This window comes from Nipponia nippon, unplaced genomic scaffold, assembly GCF_047370975.1.
Source record: "Nipponia nippon isolate SJK-2023a ecotype South Korea unplaced genomic scaffold, ASM4737097v1 scaffold_1, whole genome shotgun sequence".
Lineage (NCBI taxonomy): Eukaryota > Metazoa > Chordata > Aves > Pelecaniformes > Threskiornithidae > Nipponia > Nipponia nippon.
In genome coordinates, this window is record NW_028262290.1 from 120,356,971 (window position 1) to 120,376,899 (window position 19,929).

General features: G+C 41.7%; 1 long non-coding RNA gene across 1 annotated transcript; it reads right to left on the bottom strand.

Annotated features, from left to right (window-relative positions):
• Positions 1-267: 267 nt before the first annotated feature.
• LOC148057592 (uncharacterized) lies at positions 268-17,989 on the bottom strand. The gene is made up of 6 exons (XR_015699240.1): positions 17,896-17,989; positions 17,331-17,513; positions 15,857-16,009; positions 15,568-15,603; positions 3,382-3,562; positions 268-306 (listed from the first exon to the last, which is right to left on the bottom strand). It is a non-coding gene; the product is annotated as an uncharacterized LOC148057592 (long non-coding RNA).
• Between the last annotated feature and the right edge of the window lie 1,940 nt (positions 17,990-19,929).

Below are 19,929 nucleotides of genomic sequence, written 5' to 3' on the forward strand. Positions count from 1 at the left end.
ATCTAATAAGTAGTTGCAAGTTACATCTGTTATTAAACATTTAAAACAAATCATTCCAAATGTCTAGTATTAAATTACAGGATGTGCTTGCTTCCATCTTTCAGCCACTTGCAGTAGTGGATACACTGCAAAATTACCTCATGTATTTTGTCCAGTGATAAGCACGTACATACAGGTAGCATAGATGAAGCACAGTTGTAAGAGGAGTGTTTACCACATGCATTTTCTGCAAAAATCATGAAAACCAAGCCTTACTTCCATCCTTAGATTCAGCTGTGATCCTCTCTACCAAAAGCTGAAGGGACACTAGAAGGCAAAACAGACATTTTACAAGAGCACTGCACATGTTACATCTTGGCTGCAAATAAAAGGCTTTAGCTTCTACAGCCAACATTAAAACCCCTTTGTATAACTACCATATTGAATTATAAAATAACATGAAAGTTTGAACTGGAGGTATCAGAGGACACTTCCCAGTGAATTTGCTGTGATGTGAATCCAGAGCACCTCCAATAACGTCATGTCGGGCTTCTAAGGGTTTACACTGGGATACTATGGGATGCCATTTATGAACATGGCCATAAATTCACTTGTCACTCTTGTAATATCATTTTCAAGGTCACAAAACACCGATACAAAAGTTCACTTACAATACTATCCTTTTTTCACTCAAAAGCATATGTATTTTCAGAACTGAAGCACTCCCTCGGTACCTTTTAAGTTCTAAAATGGCCACAATGAACAACAATCAGCAACGCTCACATTCTCTTCCAGCCAAAGGACAATTCAAACATTTTACCCTAAATATCATTTACACAATGGCACAATTGTCCCACTGAGTCACGTCTGTCAGGTAAACACAGCAAACAAAGACTATCCTGTAGAACAACGTGTCATGAATAAATGTTGTCAACATACACAGAGTCATTTTGACTGAAATGAAAACCAGAAATTTCCAGGCACTAGAAAAATCACTTTCTAAGTAAATCATGGGCATATGGTCTCTACTGTCAGGGAAATCACTCTGAAATTACATTCCTCCCTCTTCAGCATGAAATTCTGATTGTACTGAAAATAATGGAAATGCCCTTATCGATATTACTGAGAGAAGGTTTTCAGCCCAGTCTTTTTAAAGCATAAGTCCAGAATAGCATTTACCAGGTTACTCTGCTTACAGCCTCCCTTAGGAGCTTGCAGATGGGTGGGAAGTGCTTTGCCCTCACTTGACCTGCAGCCCTCCAGGTTGTGAGTTGGAGTTTCCATCTGGAGCAGCTGAGCTATTGATATAAATTAGCAAATCACAAAATTCAGCCCAGCATTAAAAAAGTGCTCTTGCTTCCAGTGAAATGAGTTGTCTTGTCATTTCACATGAGATGGTGGGCTAAGCTCAGACCTCTTACCACCTGTGTAATCACTCCTGAATTTTTCCAAGTCTTCTCAAACTCTCTGACCAATTTAAAGCATTAACCTTCCACTAGGCAACAGAAGGGTCAGGCTAGACAAACCAATTTCAGTATGCATCATGGCAAGTTCCCCTGAGAGCTTTATCAGCTGTTTATTAATGGTTGAGGAGAAGGTTGATAAAAACAGCTGTGCAGAAAGATTAAATGTATTTCCCATGCTGATATTCGTACTGACTCGGAGTTCACAAAAACCTCATAAAACATTAGCTGTAAAGCAGTATCTATCTAGGCTGGTCTTTAAACAGATTACACTTCATTTTGTCAATCAGAGCCTTTCATCAGAAATAAAACAGGTAGAAGTAAATGAGAATTTATAGACAAATCCCTTGCCTCAAAATTTGCTGCTTTTACAAACATTAACATTACACACAGCTGCTACAAGAAAGGTCATGGAAAGAATGAAATTTGGATGAATGGACTGCAGGCAGCAGCAGTAAACATTTCTGTTTGCCCTGGTAGCTTAACAGTGTGTGTAAAAGGACCAGAGGAATGCAGGGGAAGATCTCACATCCTCACTCTTACTACTCTGGAGTGAATGCTGCAAGTTGGGTGCCAGGGAACACCTACTTGCAAACACCTATGCATCAAAGAGTTGTAAAGCAAATGGATAGAAAGGACCTGTAGAAGTTACCTAGTGGAATGCTTCTCAATGGTTTTTCACCACTGGCTCATCAGATCTTAGATGGCACATTAACCAAGCAATTTAAAACCCAATAGTGTTAGCAAAATATACAGCCAAATATAAGCTAACAAATGAATAAAAATGACAGTAAAAAAAACAAAGCATGAATGATTTCAGCCCACATGTTGTTTACTTACACAAGAAAATAATTACGACAAACCCAAATACGATATATCTTTCTTTGCGTAAAGTTTGACTTGTTCTTCAAGTAAAAAAGGCTGAGAAACATTGACATAGACTATTGCTCTGTCCTAAATTTTGTGTATGTTATTCCTCACAGCATTTGTTTGCTCTGTAACCAAAGACTTTCAGGGATGGAAATTACACAGCTTCCATGAGTGACACATGGACCAATCTAGTGGTTGGTTGAATTGACTGAGTAATCTGTTGGTCAAAATGTGGCCCCTGTGATTTGTTCATCCAGCAATTTCTTAAGAAAATTAAAATAAGAATATAAAAACCACGCATAACCCATGTTCTTTCATTCTTTGCTGGAAAAGAGCACTCATTTTCAGAGAGAATTAAACAAGGAGTAATTAAAAACTAAACATAAAAGAACAAAATATCGAAAATCATTAGCTTCTGAGACAATTTTAATGACCTTACTCAAAACTGCCCTGAAAGTCTATAGAAATGTTGTAGTACTAGGATGTTAAATCAAATACCCAGGAACTAGCATTATATGATACTATGGCATTTGAGGATATTATGATACTAGCTTTTCACATTTGCGGATCCTTTTTTACTCACAAGATCTGAAAGGCAGTTTCACAGTATTATTCTAGTCCCTGTTTATAGGTATCAGAGAAAAATGACTGTTGCAGTTGCAAAGCTGGCCGAGCCTGTTCAGAAAAGGCTTGGCATGGGAGTAGGAGTGATGCTGTACCTCAGGAATTAGGGATCACGTGCTCCTGTTACTAGCACATGAAAATGTGCAGCAAAATGTTACTAAACCTGCCTTCTAGTCTTAAGCCCAAGCCAAGGCGTCCCATCTGGTATGCCAGGCCAACATAGGGATCTGCGTGCTGCTGTACAAGAGTTGCCAAGAAGTGCAAATGAAGGTGTGGTACGTAGGAGGTAGGTGCTGCTGGTGAAAAAGCAATTTGCTGTATGGTAATATTATTCCTGTAACAATGCAGTAAAAATAGCATAAATGGTCACCTCTGGGAGGCAATATTGTGCTATAGAACCAAATCCTTTACTCTCCAGAGAATACAGCTCATCTTGCCTGGTTACCTGAGAAAGTCCATCACTCTTTTTGCTTCATTGTCAAAATCAGATGTGAAGGTTTTGGTTGCAGGTATCTGGGTTTGAATGTCTAGAGGCTGGGAAAAGGCATGATCAGGGGAGATTCCTCCTTCTGGAATTCATTCTTCCTTCCCATCTAATACAGTCCTGGTGCTTTGACTGAAGCAGGCTGTGAAAGATAGATTATATCAGTATAGTTTCAAAACATATGTTTGTTTGTTGTGTGCACATGAATATGAATTAATAATACTTTAATATGATTCAGCACTACTGGAAGCAGAGATTTGTTACTCAAAGATTCTCTGTATGTAGGTAAGGACCAACTCTTACTCTTCCTTTTATATAAAAAAGGAAGATAATTTTCTGTCAGTTTAGCTTACTGGACGTGAGATGAAAGATAATCAAATGGCTAGTGATTAAGGATGGTTAAGAAGCAAATTATTAGAAAACATTTTTTCAAATAATCCTCTGAAACACCCTTCAGTGCAAGGCCTCAAGGCTGAACTAAAGGTTGCTCTGCATTCTATGTAACCTTGGTTTCTGAACCTCAATTAACCAAAAATCCTTCTTAAGCAAACAAGTTAATGTCCCCAGATGATGATTAATTATATTGAAAATTCCCTCAAGCATCAAATCACTTCGTTGTCTGAAATTGTACTTCGGCCACTTTCTGCATACAGGTAATCAAGCATATGATACAGTACCGATGTCAGCTTGTTATTTTACCTAGTAACGCCAGAAATGAGCACTAAATTGGAAGGAAAACTGTAGCACAATTATCTAAAATTATAAAGTGAAAAGAATTTATATTTTCAAGACCATGCAGCTCCTAATGACCATTTTAAATTATTCCTTACTCCTCATGAGAAATGTCTGGCCTACAGAATTACCATGTTAGCCTTGACACCACGGGCTAATTAGATGTTAAGCATAACAGCTCAAAAAGGAAAAAGCCCTCTTCCAACATTAATTCTTAAGAGGATCGTTTGAAGAATTTGTACGGCAAACTGTTCTTGTGCACAGTGCTCGGAGGAAGCCAGAGAAACAGCAGCGTTGCAGATAATTTCCACTCGGCAAGAGAGCTGAGCATTCTGAAAATCAGGATTCTGCCAAACCTCGGTCTGCAATGGTCATGCATCTCTTTTAGAGAAACACCTGTATCAAATAGCAATGCCCAGGGACAATGGCCATTTTGCTGACTTAGCTGAGAAAAGCAATCTTCCCTGCCCCAGGAGATGCTGGTGTGGAGACACTTCCCTGCCTGCTGTTCTGATGAGCAACTACAAATTCCTTCTCTTAGCTATTGCTCAAGGTTTTTTTCTGTCAGGATTATGTTATTTGTATACAATGGTGGTATAGTAAAAACCTTTTAACCAGGACATCTCCATGGATCCTAATTTAGCACAATTATACTTAATGACAGTGAAACTGCTTAACAGGGATATATTCATTCAGTGACACAGGGAGTTAAGTATTAGCAAGCCCTTAAATCAGTGTGAAATGCCAAACTTCACTTCCATCACAAACAGAGATTCCAGTAATTACAAGGAAATAAATGCCAAAGAAAAATGAAATGCTGTGAATAATCTCCCTGTTGCTGTAGTTTTACTTTGGTGGATACTTTATGCCATGGCAAACCTTTCCAGAAGCAATTTTGTCTCACCTTATCAGGATAGCTGTTTAATTGAGTTGGTGGTCTACTAGTTCAGAGGATTCTACTGAATTAGCAGTCAGATTTGTTTAGCTTTAGTTAATCAAGTGTGCAGGTGTGGTGCACATCTTTCAGTTAGAAAAACAAAGCTTATATGTTGAAGAGTATAGGTTAGAGCAATGAAGAAGAAAGGTTGCAGATACTACACATTCTTTAGTATACCAGACTGCTTTTCTTCCTTTTAAATTTTATATCACTGTTACAAATCACTATTGGAATAAATCTATGTTTTGTTTACATTAAATGATGATATATGTATAAACCAGGTGTTTAGATTAAGAAAAAGAAAATAAGAAACTAAGAAAAGAAGTCCACAATAAATAAGGGAAAAATGTCTAAATCATCGTTAAAATTGCCTGGCAGCTAGGATGGCTGTTTTTTCCAGCGATACACCACCAATCCAAATCACTCTAGAAATAAGGGCACAAACTCAATTTCCATTTTCCCCTGCAGGTTATCTTTGTGCCACAAAAACAGAGGAAGAGATGTCTACTGGAGAAAGAAAAAAAAAAAAAAAAAAGAAGAAGAATAGATTACTTCTAGAAAGGAATTAATGAACAATTAATGAATAGCTTTACTTTCAGCAGCCCACATGTAATTTCAAGACCTAAAGCCAAAGCTGGCTGCTCCTGTGGAGATTTTTAGGGTGTGCAAGAACAGGATGGTCCTCATCTTTCTTGAAACACCTACGTCTGCCCCAGGGTGCTCAGGACCCTGGCTCTTGTACTGAAAGCTTGAGGCACGAGGGTTTCTACTGCTACGGCCAAAGATGAAGTGGACATAGTGCAGTAAAACCCTGCCTGTGTCATTGTCCCCCACTTCCATGCCCACCCTCCCCATGCTCACTGCAGCTCCAAGACAAAGGCATGAGGTCTGTGCCTGAACACAAACCCTTTCCTGCCGAGTGTTCTCCCTGCCTCAGCAATCCTCTGTATTCCCCCCTTCTCCGTTCTCAAAGCAGGGGGCTGTGCTGCACGCTCTGCCCTGCATGCTCTTGACCAGCCCAGGACAACAAGTAACAAAATAGAACCTGTTACTAGGGTTTTTATGCAAAAAAAAAAAAAGTAATTACTAGCAAAGTTTCTAATTTGTGATGATACATTTCAGAAAATGAAAAGGACTGGGAGAAAGGGGTACATCATCAAGACTTTGTTTTGTGCTTCCTGAACCTCAGAGTTCTTTTCTTCTTTCATGGTACCTTTTTTGTTTTCCTCTTTTTGGCCACTAAACTCTTCCAGTGAGGATATGGAATTTCCTTCCTACACAGGGCCATTCTGTCTTTTGTCATTTGTTGGAGTAAACGTGCAGGCCCAGCTCTGCATCACTCTGCAAGGCTCTTAAGGTACCACTGCCTTCATCAGATAATGGCCTGTTATTGTTGCCTACATCATAGAAATATTTTTTTGAAGCATGTCAAGGCTAGAAAGTAACCAGCTTTAGCTACAAAGACAGATTTCTGTGTGTTACTGTCTTCAGAGGAGGAATAGGATTATTTTGTACTCAAGCTCTCCAGTCGCTTAGGAGTCGGCTGTATGCTCTTCGCACCTGAGCCTTTCGTTTTTCTTCCCTTGTTTTGCCATGGCTTCTTTTAGGACTCGTGTTGAGCCAGACCGCTCCTGAGAAGAAATTCACACCTTGGCACATCAGCTCCAGAAGCTGTAAAAGTGTAACAGCACAGATGGAAATTTCTTACTTTCTAAAGTACACAGCAAAATGTATGCATTACTTGAGTAAAAAAAAAAAAAATCAGCCTTCCTATAGTGATAGAACAAGGGGCAATGGTTTTAAACTGAAAGAGGAAAGACTTAGATTGGATATAAGGAAGACATTTTTTATGATGAGGGTGGTGAGACACTGGAACAGGTTGCCTGGAGAAGCTGTGGATGCCCCATCCTTGGAAGTGCTCAAGGTCGGGTTCGATGGAGCTTTGAGCAATCTGATCTAGTGGAAGATGTCTGTGCCCGTGGCAGAGGGCTGGACTAGATGATCTTTAAAGGTCCCTTCCAACCCAAACCATTCTATGATTCCATGATTCATGTTACTCAAATCATATTTCAGAATAGTTACAGTATGGAGATGCCCCAAAGAAGTATAAAAGCATGACTTTCCTGTCTAATACAAAATTATGGAAACTTTCTAGTAAAATAGGAAGGCATACGTACAAAAGATCAGCATGGAATCTTAATATAAACTATATAGGATCTCCTGAATATGTTCTTCAGCTGAGTTTCTGAACTCCCTGCCAAGCTGTTAATAATGTAAAGAATCTCAAACGATAAACATGGTTCATGTTGTTAGCAGAAAGAAAAGGTGATTTATTATTTACAAGAAGATCTAGCAAATAAGTACTAGATGTCAGCTCATGGGTAGTTTTGTCCATACTGACAGGCTGCTGAGGGTATATACACCAGTTTTGTTCTTCAGTTTATTCTGGTTTGATTTCATTCATAATTGACAACTGCATTTGCCTTTTTATATTTGCAATAAAATACCATGCAAACAAAATTTAGGAGTATGCGTGCAACAAATCTTGTATCAACAGTGACTGGCTGTCAGATGTGGAATTGATTCACTGATTAGTTTGAGAGTGATTCATGTGAGTGCTTAATTTAAATCCCTGATTAAAAAACATTCGTGGAAAGAGAACTGACAGCATAAATAGCACTTCAAAGTGCTACAACTGTTCCTTCCATGGACTCTGCTTTTGTGAAGTGTGTGGGTAAGTTTTTGCTCAGGTACAACATGCCATAAGGTGATGATGTTCAGATGCCAAATATTTCAGACCTTCTTGCAATAAGAAATGATAATTGTTAACAGGTTTTCTGAGGAAAAAGTGGAAGAAAACCCACTTTTTTTCAACAGAGAGGAGCACCAAGAGATGGCTGAATAGGGTACAACGGTTAAATTTTTTATATACCCACACTTGGAACTTCAGCGTGCTGTATGTACACTACTTCAAGTCAGGACGTGACAAGTAAAATTGCATTTTGGGTTCAGATAATAAAAGAAGTCCCTGCAGAGAGTCCAATGGTTTGCTGGTACAAGTGTTAACTAGACTGGAAGCTTCTCCCGGCACTGTCATGTCAGACCTGGCGCTTTCCCTCTCTGTACACCTCTGCCCAATACGCATGGGAAACCTGTAGTCCAGGTCCAGCCATGGCCTTCCAGGCTGGTCTGCTGTCCTGACTGCTTTACAGTTCCCCAGGAGCAGTGCAGGAGGGAGTCTATGTAATGAACACACTAATAGCCAAATGTCAGGGCTAATACTGGAAAAGAAGGGGTTCTTGACACTGGGCCTTGTTTTCAAAGACATTATGTAAAAAAGAAGTCACAGCATTAAAAAAATGCTCTCTTGCATAGATTATGAAGGAAACAACCCTAGGAGATCAAAGAAATTCAATTGTTTCTTTTTATTAGGACACAGCTGCATGCTCCCCCTTGAACAGATTCAATACATATCCTCTTGCATCTTTGAACTCATCCAATTTTGTTGTTTGCCATGGGATACTGTCTTCTGATCCTTCTAAGGCACTTCCTTTCTCAAAGCCAAAATCACAGCAGCATTTTAATAGATAAAATAAATTACTGGAAGCTCTCATGTCTTAATTTATGTACATATACAATCATTGTTCAGTTGACCCTTTTATCTGTTTAAATCTGCCTGGACATGCTGGAAGCAGCGTTTTTAATGGAAAATGACAAATGCCCAGCTGCATTATAGTTTTTTTCCATTCTCCAGCTCCTTTGGGAAAGATTTGTAAGTTAAATCCAACATGCATGTAACACTGTCCACTAAGATTCAACATACTGTGTTGTCCAGGCAGATTTCCCAGATATTTGGAAGGTACACAGTTCAGAACTGGTGTTCTCTTTGCTGAATTTATTTTTGTGAAGTACTTTTGCAGCCCATAGCAAATTCCATTCTATTTCTTATGGGCATATGCAACATGAATAACAGTACAAATTTGTTGTGCTGCTCTGCCTATACCTTTTTAGGTAAGAAAAGAAAATTGCCTCTTTTTCCTATTCAGTACTTCAGGCTGCCCATAAAAGTGAAAAGTTGCAGTAACCACCCATCATGATTTAGAAGAGATTTTCATTGTTTTACAGAAGTCAGGCAACCCAGAGCTGACCTAAAGTGGTCCACGTTGACCTGGATTATATTCAAATTAACAACTAAAGGGAGAAATCCTCCAGTCCTCATCATTAGTCCCCTCCAAAGCAGCTCCACCTTGGTTTTGAGAGAATTGAACCCTATGGAGTTGGTATGTAGAATCAGGGAGAATGACTTCTGGCCCTTTATTGCCTTCTGCCAAGGGAAAAAATTGAGTTAATACTTGACTAGTGGGCACATACAATAGTGTAATTTTGCTGGGCTTATTCACTGTTTTTCAAAACCACAAAAAGCACAGGTTCTTGTTCCTTAAAAAAAAAGAAAAAAAAAAAATTGCTCTGCAAAAACTTTTTCTTCATCTTTTGAAATAAGCTCATGGCAATCTGTCTTCATTTAAACTGTAAGGGATCTGGCTTGGGTCCTGGAATAGACTCTGGTTCCTTTTAAAATAGGGAAATGGCTCCTAAATACATTGAGCTGCTTTTTGGAATTTATGAAGCAGAACACAAATCTAAGAGCTGGCAACATTTAATGGTAATGAGGCAATTCTTACATGAGAGAGTTCATTACAGGATCAGCTCATGATGTTTTCCAGCAGCTGGAAAATGGAATCTTTTGCAGGCTGGGAATGAAAAATCTTTGTTTAAAATTATCTTGTGTATACCCCAATACACAATTAGTTTAAAATGGAAGCATAGCAGAACTCATCCTGCTGCTTCTAATGCAATGGGCTTTTTACTGAAGGAAGAAATTATGTTTTCCTCATGCAGTGCTGCTGTGCCAGCTGAGCTGCAGCACATGGAGGAGAGTGGGCCCTGCCTGTGCTTTGCTCCTCTGCAAATAGAGACGGCCAACCCTGCTCTTGTACGAGGCAGAAGCTCTCCTTGTATTCAGAAAGCACAAGTAAAAGATTACGCCTGGCTCCATGGTGCAAAGAAGAGGCATTTCCTTACAAAGGCAGGTTTCATAATTACCTGCCATAACTCCCCAAGTGGTCCTTCCTACTGTATTTTTGCCATCAGTTCACTTCGCAGCAAAAGTATGCCCCAAGAGGAGCCTGAAGTCTCTTTCCAGTCTCATAGCTGGAGCGAGTTTGACAGCACTGAGCCATGGAGACGCGATGCCTACCCCCCAGCTCACTCTCACTATTCTTTCACTACTCAGATTTTGACCAGGATGAGTTGCGATATGCTGTTTTTCAAAGTGACTGTATTGGTCGGCCAGCGGATGCTACTACAGCAGAAAATCCAGTTGTTTAGCTTCCCATTTTGCATTTTTTTTTCTGGTGGTCTGCAGCACACATGCTGAGAGATTCTCTAAACGATCCAGGGCTGCAAACACAATCACCCCAAAACGTGCAAGTCCCACGGGAAATATTTTCCCTCTAGGTTGCTCTCTGCTGCTCTTCGAAGTATTATTTTCCAAAGATGCTAAGAGGAATATTTCACTTCACTTGGTAGGCAAACACTGTCCCCAAGTTTAAAAGAGACATAAATTAGTTAAAAGCAACAAAAGGACCACAAAACATCCCACTCAGCCTTTTTAAAGACTGCAGAAGCCTAGAGGACACCTAGAATTGAACCTCTCTGGAGGCACCCAGTCACTCCAAGTCAGCTGCAGTTTCTCACCAGTTACTGAGATGGTTCCCACAGTCGATGCTGGTGTAGAAGGGGATGGTGGAGACCAAGGACAAAAGCTGATTCCCTCTCTTAAGTCGAGCACTCAGTTCCCCAGCTGGCTGAGGGAGCTGGCCGTCATCACTATTTCCCTCCTCCCCAGTTAGGCTTTATGCAAGGCTCAAATATGCCTTAGGAGTGAGGCCACAGAAAGAGAGGTGTGGGGAGAGAAGGGAGATGAACTGTAACTCACAGGGATTTTTAAAAGAAGGGCCTCTATAAGAAGGAGCTGTGCATACTTTCCTGCGGCAGCTTGCAAAGCTTACATTAGCAGCCTTACTGAAGTCAACAGATAGGCAGGCTGGGCGCAAACAGCAATGTGAGTCAATGCCAGCAGTTATCACCATACTCTTATTTGGTGCCTCAGGAAAATGAATTATAGAGAACTACATAAGTTAGGTAAGAAGCAATATTTTTTTAAAACGGGTGGATTGCAGGGCAGAAGTCAAAGAAGCTTGAAAACTCTTGACTGGAAAGAGTGTTGAGGAATCACGAAGTAAGATGTTAGACTGCTGAACCAAGATATTTTTTTGCTTCAGACAGAAGACGTAAAAGAAAAAAAAAACGCACAAAAAAAAAAGCTGGCAGGAAAAGAAACAGGTATCCCAGCTGCAAAGAAGGCCAACCCATGAGCTAGAAACAGATTGCTGAAGGAAGATACCCAAGTGAGTCACCCAAGTATTTATTCTGATTTATACCAATGTTTGGCCCAAAGCCCCGAACACTTTAAAATATACTAGACAAACAGTAAAAGTATGAATGAAAATGCAACTTCAGCTTCAGATTAATTTTATAGCAACTTAAAATTATTGTTGTCCTTTAAGGAGCAACCACTAATGGTTTGAATTTCAGAGACAAGTGAAGTAAGGAATAGTAAGCTCTGAATGGGACATGAGAGAGAGACAGAGAGAAAATATCCTCCAATAAACCAATACCAGTAGCTTTCCTGGTAAGTGGGTTTTTTTTGTTATTGAGACAAAGAGGCTGCAATTCTTGGCCTACAGCTCAACCAGGACGTACAGGTTTGCAGCAAGTTTCTGGCTGAGTTTTTGCCTCTCTCTACAAGAATTCAAACTCACTGGTAGCAGCAATTTCTGTCCTGAAATCCGATCTATAGCTCTAAGAGACAATCATGTTGTCATGGCTCAGTGAGACCAAAAAAGAATTTCACTGGTGTTTGCAAATAGAGTGATATGGCTGAAAGCCTGGGTATGCTCTTCTATGCTGAAGATATAATTTAACACTCTTGGACACAATTTTACCCTCATTATAGGCAACTGAGAACTTCCCAGTGAAGTCGGTGGGCAGAAATCAGACCTCATACTGTGAGCTTACAGACAAATAATAATCTGCTACACAGGAGAATGTGATTTACCCTGCATATTAAAAAAGTGATTTTTTAATAGCTCTGTAATGTCAGGGATTCTTTAAAAATATAGGACCAGCGTATTAAGATGCATAAATGACAATGCATCAATATGAAAAAAGCCAAGACCTCAGAAAAGTTGCAAAATCTTTTGGTGAACACCCTCCCACTCCTGGATGCATTAGAGGTCCTTTTCTTGAAGCAGTGGAGAGAACAGAGCGAAGGAGAAAAGCCTGAAAATGGGGGAAAGGAAGAAGGAGAAGGAAGTTCTGCAAAGATGGATCTGCTACTATCTTTAAGACCCCTTTGTTATCGCCAGCTTAATTATAAGTGGATTTGCTAGAGAGGATTCTGTTGTGCGTTGTAGCACTCAGCCTTGCTTTTTCTTTCTCTCTTGCTGTACCCAGAAATGGCAGCGATGTTGCAATCCTTGAAGTATGTGCTCATAAAAGCAAAACCCACAGGGAAGCCCGGTGAGTTTCTTTCCACGCGCTTTGTCTGCACGGAGTGAAACCGTGGTTAATTACCTGCCTCCAGCCACTCCCTAAAAGCTGAAGGGCTTTTCTTTGTATTTGTATGGCTACAGTAGCCATGGCAGCTGTTCATTTATTAGTTGCAGCATACATTAAAGCAGGCCGGGTAACTAAACTGTGTGGAAGGTGAAGATGCGTGCAAATTTCTATTAAAAAAAAAAAAAGCCAACAATCTGTTTACTGAGAGCAGGTAATGGAGATGTTAATCAAAAACAGAAACTGCCTTGTATTTTGCCATAAAGCAAGAATGACTAACAACCTAATATTGCACTGATGTATGCAATTATGCATCTGATATGTCTAACTATCCCAGGCATGTGATAATAGATCATTCATTAACGACAGGCCTGAATCAACCATTTTCCTATCAAATTTGAATAACCAAAATCTTTGACAATATTAGATGTTGTATTCAGACTGGGATTTAGAGCTAAACATAATCGCTGACTCCAGCAAGGCAGAAGACTCCAGGAGTGGATTTCCCTGATATTTTAGTGCTTCAGTGAGGAAGGGTAAGAGTGGAGGAGAAAGAGCACCATTTGGTGTCACAGTATAAACATCACTGCTGCCGTCTCTGCCAGGAAGTTGTCATTGGAAGAACAAGATGCAGCTGTTTTTAATACTGTATGTCCACATGAGGAGATCACGAAGAGCAGCGAGCCTGTTCTCGCTCTTTTCTCATGGGGACAAACCCAGTATCACAGTGGTTGCTGTCACGCATGGGTCTGGAGGGCAATTGTCATACTCGGTTATGGGACTGGCCATAACTATTTCACTGCCCTCTTCCCTGACATTCCCATAACTAACACCACGGGCCAACCAGATGTTCCCAGCCCTGCGTCACCTCCACAGATGTTGCCATTTCAATTCTCCTGCCAGTTGTGTGCCGGGCGAGCTGAGTCTGCTTACAACTGAGTTATCGCAGTAGGCTTTCTCCAAACTGTACCTGTTCTCAAAGAGCTCACACTTGTATCGTCACCTCCCTTGCAAGGAAGGAACCACTTTTAATTTGGAACCACTTTTAATTTCATCCAGATTCCACAGCAACCAGGACCTGCTTGCTGTTCTTTGCTTGGAAATTTTATGTTCAACCCCAGTTACGTGCTATCTTTTGCCTCTAAAAGTCCAGCAAAGGATAGTTTAACAAGCACATGCATTTACAACATAATACTCAGCCTTTTGTCAGTAGATGCTTGAACAGTCCCCTCTGTCTCTTGGTAAAATTATTTCCTGCTGAGACAGGAACAAGTGGGGCATGAGAAGCCAAAGCCCTGGAAATGGTGAGTTACAATTGCTTTAGGAAGGTCTCCACTTTCCATAAAATCTGCCTATAGAAACAGACTTCCAAAATGTGCCGGCTGCTCTGTTAGTCCTTCCCAAATTCTAATCATCATACAAAATACGATTCCAGCAGATCTGCTTGCTTGGAAATACTTAACATTTCAGAGAGGTCAGAGCTCGAGGGGAGCCCCTGGGCCCTGGGGTGCTGTGAAGCACCGGCGCGCCCAGGGAGAGCAGGGCGGAGGGGGAGCGCTGCCACCCAGCGGCAGCCTGGGCCGGGCTTAGCGCCTGGGCTCGGCTCTCTCCGAGGCTCAACCTCCAGGGTCAGGTCTTGCTAAGATCAGCTCGTTTAGCAGAGTGTTTGCATTTTTATGGAAGCACACGTTAAATACGTATTCAGGGAGGCGCTGCCTAAAAGCACCGTTTTGGTTTTGTACCCAGGATTTCTAAGGAAGACTAAAGAGTCATAGTCTTAAAAAAAAAAAAAAAAAAAAAAAAGAAAGAGCATGAGGTGTTTGGTGGGCATTGGAGCTGACTTAGGCCAAGAAAAGTGGGCCGCTACCTGACTTGTGGCTAATACAGAAGAGCCATTCCTGAGTCTCAGGCAGAGGAATCAAACGTAGGAAGGGGGAAAATTCCATAGGTTAGTCCTTGAGGTTAAAGAGTTACCAAACTTTCACTTGAAGCTCAAAATGGGATGAAATTTCTCCCCCGTGAATTTCCACATTTCTGTAAAACAAAAAGCAAAACATTCTTCCTGCTCTACTCTTGCTGCAAGGGGGTGGTTGGTAAGCACCATCAACAGCTTACAAGTATGTTTAAGGTATAATTAAGCTTGGCTTTACAATTTCCTGCTTTCCTTTTTTAATCCCCAAAGATAAAAGTAGCCGCAGATGCAGAAGAAAATTGCACTATTATAACCTAACAGCGGGAAGGTATGCTAGTACAATTTAACTTATTATGTGTCTTGTAGAGATTTATATCAGAAATATTAAACTTGGCCTGAATGAAACATTAGCAGAAAAGTGCGTATGAAAGTATCACACACGTCTTGGTGCTTTCGAGTACATGGTGTGGGAGTGCGAGGGAGTGACATCTATAACACAATGTGTTAGTGACTGAAATCAATTTTGTTTAAAATAAATATCACTTTCCCCTTCCATATGGTCTCTTGTTGAGTTTTGTGAAATTAATTTTGTACATGCTGCTTTGGTAGAAGCATCCAGGAGCAAGTGATTCTCATTCCAAAACAATTAGCAGACAACTAGGGAACAAATCTGTCAGTATGTCAGTCTGGAGACTAAACTTCGGGCAATTCTCCTGCTCTAGGTGCTTTTAAAGAAAGTATTCTATAAACCGTTTCTCTCACCCATTTAAGTCCCTGGGATCACTGCCATATCACATGCGATGAAGCCGTGCTAAATCAGCAGGATAGACTGTCAGAAGCTTTAACGGAGCAGGATGGTGCTGCAGAAGGTTTTACACGTACTAACCTGGAGTGAGATGCACCAATCTTGAATCTTGAATCCCTTTACAAATTAGTAACAGAAAAAGTGTCATTCAGATAAAGTCAACTGATAAACCTTTCTAAAAACAAAAAATTATCCAAAACACCGCCATAAAGAATCATTTAAATGAAAACCTCCCAAGCCCTTTTCAGTAAAACATAGGAATTTGAGAGTTTCAAAAGCTTTGTTCTTATTCTAAGATGCTTTAGAATGGACATTCATTAAATCTATTTTTTTCTTCCAAAGCAGTTTTGGTTTCAGACAACATGAATACCTGGAATTAGTGAAATGGGGTTTCCTACAGAGTTGTCTCTCCTCGTTGATCAACTCTGGTGTCCAACAAGAGCTCATGCTGCCTTGAAGTTCTTCCCACAGCTGAGACATGGAAAAGATCCATCTGCCCTGGGGATTCTCTGTCAGCGAAAACCTGGGAAGTCAGAGCAAGTGCCCAGCCAGGACACCAACAGAGGGGTTTTTTTTGCTTTCCTCCCCCATTTTAAGAAATTTGATTTTTAGAAACTGCATGTCTCTCAACTTTGGCAGAAATCAGCTAGGAGGTTGAAGAGTTGGAAGGGACACATACACAAACACCCCAAAGCACAAACAGTCTGGCTGAGAGTGATTCATTTGAGCCTTCTATCTATAGGAGAGTAGGTTAATAAGCATTGCATTAGGCATTCTTGGTCAGTTCTATGCTCCACAATGATGAAGATGTTAAGCTTGTCAAACAACAGCCCCACTGTTTTTTACAGTATCTTTTCCTTCATGGCCTAATCTTGCACTAGCACTTTTTCTGGTTCACAGACATAATTCTTCCTGATGTTACAGACAACTCACTATTTTTAAAGAATGTGCATATTGACCGCTTCCCACTCACTTTTACATATGGGGTGAATTCTTGGTACTGGGGCAGGAGGTCCATAGGACACAGCACTGAGCACAGTGAGTTTCCAGGATCTTTCCAATCCCCATCCATGATTTAAATGAGATTACTGGTACCATAATGTTTTTGCTTTTCTGTATCTAAGCTCAGCTCTGTAGAAGCAGCAGAGTTCTGACATTTTCAAGACACAATGAAAGGCAAAACAGTTTGCATAGGTACCCATGGATGTTTGCTTTAGAAGGGAATTAGATTTGGGCAACAGGGAAAAAAGATGGCAATGTATTTGGCAGCTTATTTAATTTTCATGAACTTCAGCATGGTCAACAGCTACCGCTAAGTGTCTCTTTTGACTTCTTGTATACATCTGAACAAATGCAGACCAAAGATGCAACTGAAATGATAGGGTTTCCCTTCTATTAGTTGTTGATTTGGAGGAGCAGCTGAACAGTATGTAACTTAGGAAGGGGAAGAATGGTAGGAAGAGACCATACACACAAGTCGCTCTTTTTTCTATTTTATTGCTATGAAGCCCTAAACGCATCCTCTCCATTTGTTGTGGCCAGTTTTGCTTAACTAGAATAAACTCCAATTACAGTGCATGAAACTGTGGCACTATTTTTGTCTCAGCACCTCTCCCCACTCATGCTCTATGCCTGGCAGTTCTGCAGGGGCTCTCACCGTAAGTGGTTGAAAAACTGGCTTGAACTGTGACTCTAGCCCAGCATGACTGTGTGCAGAGACAATGTGTCTTAGCTAGGAGACAGTAACTAATGGTTTAGCTGGGAGCAAAGTCTGCCTACAGGAGTTACAAAAAGCCCTCAGTATTAAAAAGCCTTACCCTCTTACCTTTGAAAATGGAACTTACCTCCTATGAGCAAAGGGAGGAGAGCACAGCTAAGCCGCAGGGGCTGAGAGATGCTCCTCTCCAGCCGAGTCTGGAGCTTAGTAGGCCGTCTCTGGCGTCTGTCAGTCACAGGGGAAGCGTAAGCACTCGTGCACCCTGTTTTGGGAGGTGTGGGCTCTCACGTTATTGGCCGTAATGTGTTTCCTGTTGAAAGAGCACAGGAGGCACATCACCAGGGTGGGCTGGCCGCCTTCTCACCAAACCCTGACAGTTTCAAAACCTTAACTAGGAGCTGCTGTAACTCCAGTCATAGTTCAATACTTTGAGCAGGAAGTAAGTTGCAGCACGAACACAGGTTCTGTTCTTCATTGAACATACAGCCAGAGCATAATTAAAGTCACTTTCATAGGATTTATGCTTACTAAACAGCCTCAGATACTTTCTTCTGAACTTGTACTCCATGCGTCTGATTCAACTGAGAAAATCTTTCTGCTTTAAAGCCATTAACTTTTTCGATTAGAGAGCGCAACCCCTATATAATTGTTTTGCAGACAAGCCAGTGGAGATTTTCTGATTACCCACTTACTGACTTAACAAGACAATCAATGTCCAACTTAGCCATAGACTTTCAGCAGCCACTCCGTTTCCTCCTCACACAGCCGTCTCCACCCATGTTATGCCCTAGGAGAGGATGAAGTTTTAGGTGATTAGGAGTGATCAGAACATGGTACCATTAGCTTACTGTCTGTTTCAAAGTCAAAAAGGGCGTGCAGGAGTCACGACTCCACATTCCCTTCTCTACCCACTATGACAGGAGCTAAACAGTGGGGGTCAAGAGCATCAGTGTGTCGTGGTTTAACCCCAGCCAGCAACTAAGCACCACACAGCCGCTCGCTCACTCCCCCCCGGTGGGATGGGGGAGAGAATCAGAAGAGTAAAAGTGAGAAAACTCATGGGTTGAGATAAAGACAGTTTAATGGGTAAAGCAAAAGCCGCGCGCACAAGCAAAGCAAAGCAAGGAATTCATTCACTACTTCCCATGGGCAGGCAGGTGCTCAGCCATCCTCAGGAAAGCAGGGCTCCATCACGCGTAACGGTTACTTGGGAAGACAAATGCCATCACGCCCAATGTCCTCTCCTTCCTTCTTCTTCACCCAGCTTTATACACTGAGCATGATGTCATATGGTATGGCATAGCCCTTTGGCCAGTCTGGGTCAGCTGTCCTAGCTATGCTCCCTCCCAGCTTCTTATGCACCTGGCAGAGCACAAGAAGCTGAAAAGTCCTTGACTGGTGTAAACTCTGCTCAGCAAGAACCAAAACATCAGTGCGTTATCAACATTATTCTCATCCTAAATCCAAAACACGGCGCTCTACCGGCTACTAAGCAGAAAACTAACTCTATCCCAGCTGAAACAGTGTTACAGCATGAAGCCGACCTGCCAAGCCACAAGCATAGCAGAATATTTACTGTATTTTCCTTCACTTCCAGATACCCTTTGGCAGCACTTGATGCATACCCTGCCTGCCATCCAGGTAAAGGTCTTGTGAGTGGAACAGCTATGTCCAGATCATGGCATCCCAAGGGCAAAAAAAGGGCACAACAGCAAGCTACGACTCTAGAAGGAACCGTGCCTAGGCACCAATCTAATGCCTACAGGTTTCCTACTTCTCACTCTCCTCACCCTAGTCCTAGCCCTAACTGTAACCCTAGGCCTGGGCTAAGATTTCTGCCCTGGGACATGCTGAACCTCCCTGTGTCGATTGCTGGTGAGAGCATCTTGCCGGCAGGAATCCCTCGCTAGCCCAACCCGAACCACTTTGGAGACAATGTGATTAAGCAACCTCATGCATAGCTGGTGGAAATCATACATTTGGGTAAGTTTCGATCGTACAGGCACTGGTTCTTTAATAATGTGTTACAGGTAGCAAAAGAAACAACATGGCAAAGGCAAAAAGCAAAGAGAAGGATGAGCAAACTCTGCCCTGGGCTTCTCCTTGCTCTCAAGCACTTTCAGAGCAAACAATAAGAAAGGCCCCCTTTTTGTTTCACTCCGAGTTTGCTATGAAAAGCCTTTTTCTCTTATTTCAGATACATGAAACCCTGTCAGGACAGGCCTAGAAGTCATCTAAAAAAACCTTCTCCCCATAGGCATCTAATGCTAAGCATCAGGAGCAGGCAGTCTGGCAGCTCTTCTTGCCTAGAAAGGCTGGACCAGCTGATCCTTGAGGTCCCTTCCAACCTGGCATTCTATGGTTCTGTCCCGTTTGCTCGGCCGAGAGGAGGCCCTGACGGATGCACCTGCGGCCCGTCCTGCCAACACAGCCGGCCTCCTGCCCGCGCTGTCGGATCCGCGCGGCTGGCGCTGCCGCAGTACCAGGCTCCCAGCAGCAGGTACGCTGTACCCCCCTCAGCTCTTGCCGGACACGGCTAAACAGAGAGACGGAAGCAGCGTAAAAACTGCCTGAACACAGCGCTGTTACTGCTGCCGCCCCACGACAAAGCACAAAACAAGAAGAAACCCTTCCAGGGAATATAACCAGCAAAAAAAAAATAAAGTTCATCAGAAGATGAACCAGCCCGGACGACAGCAAAAGCCGAAATTATGGCACTGAGGCAG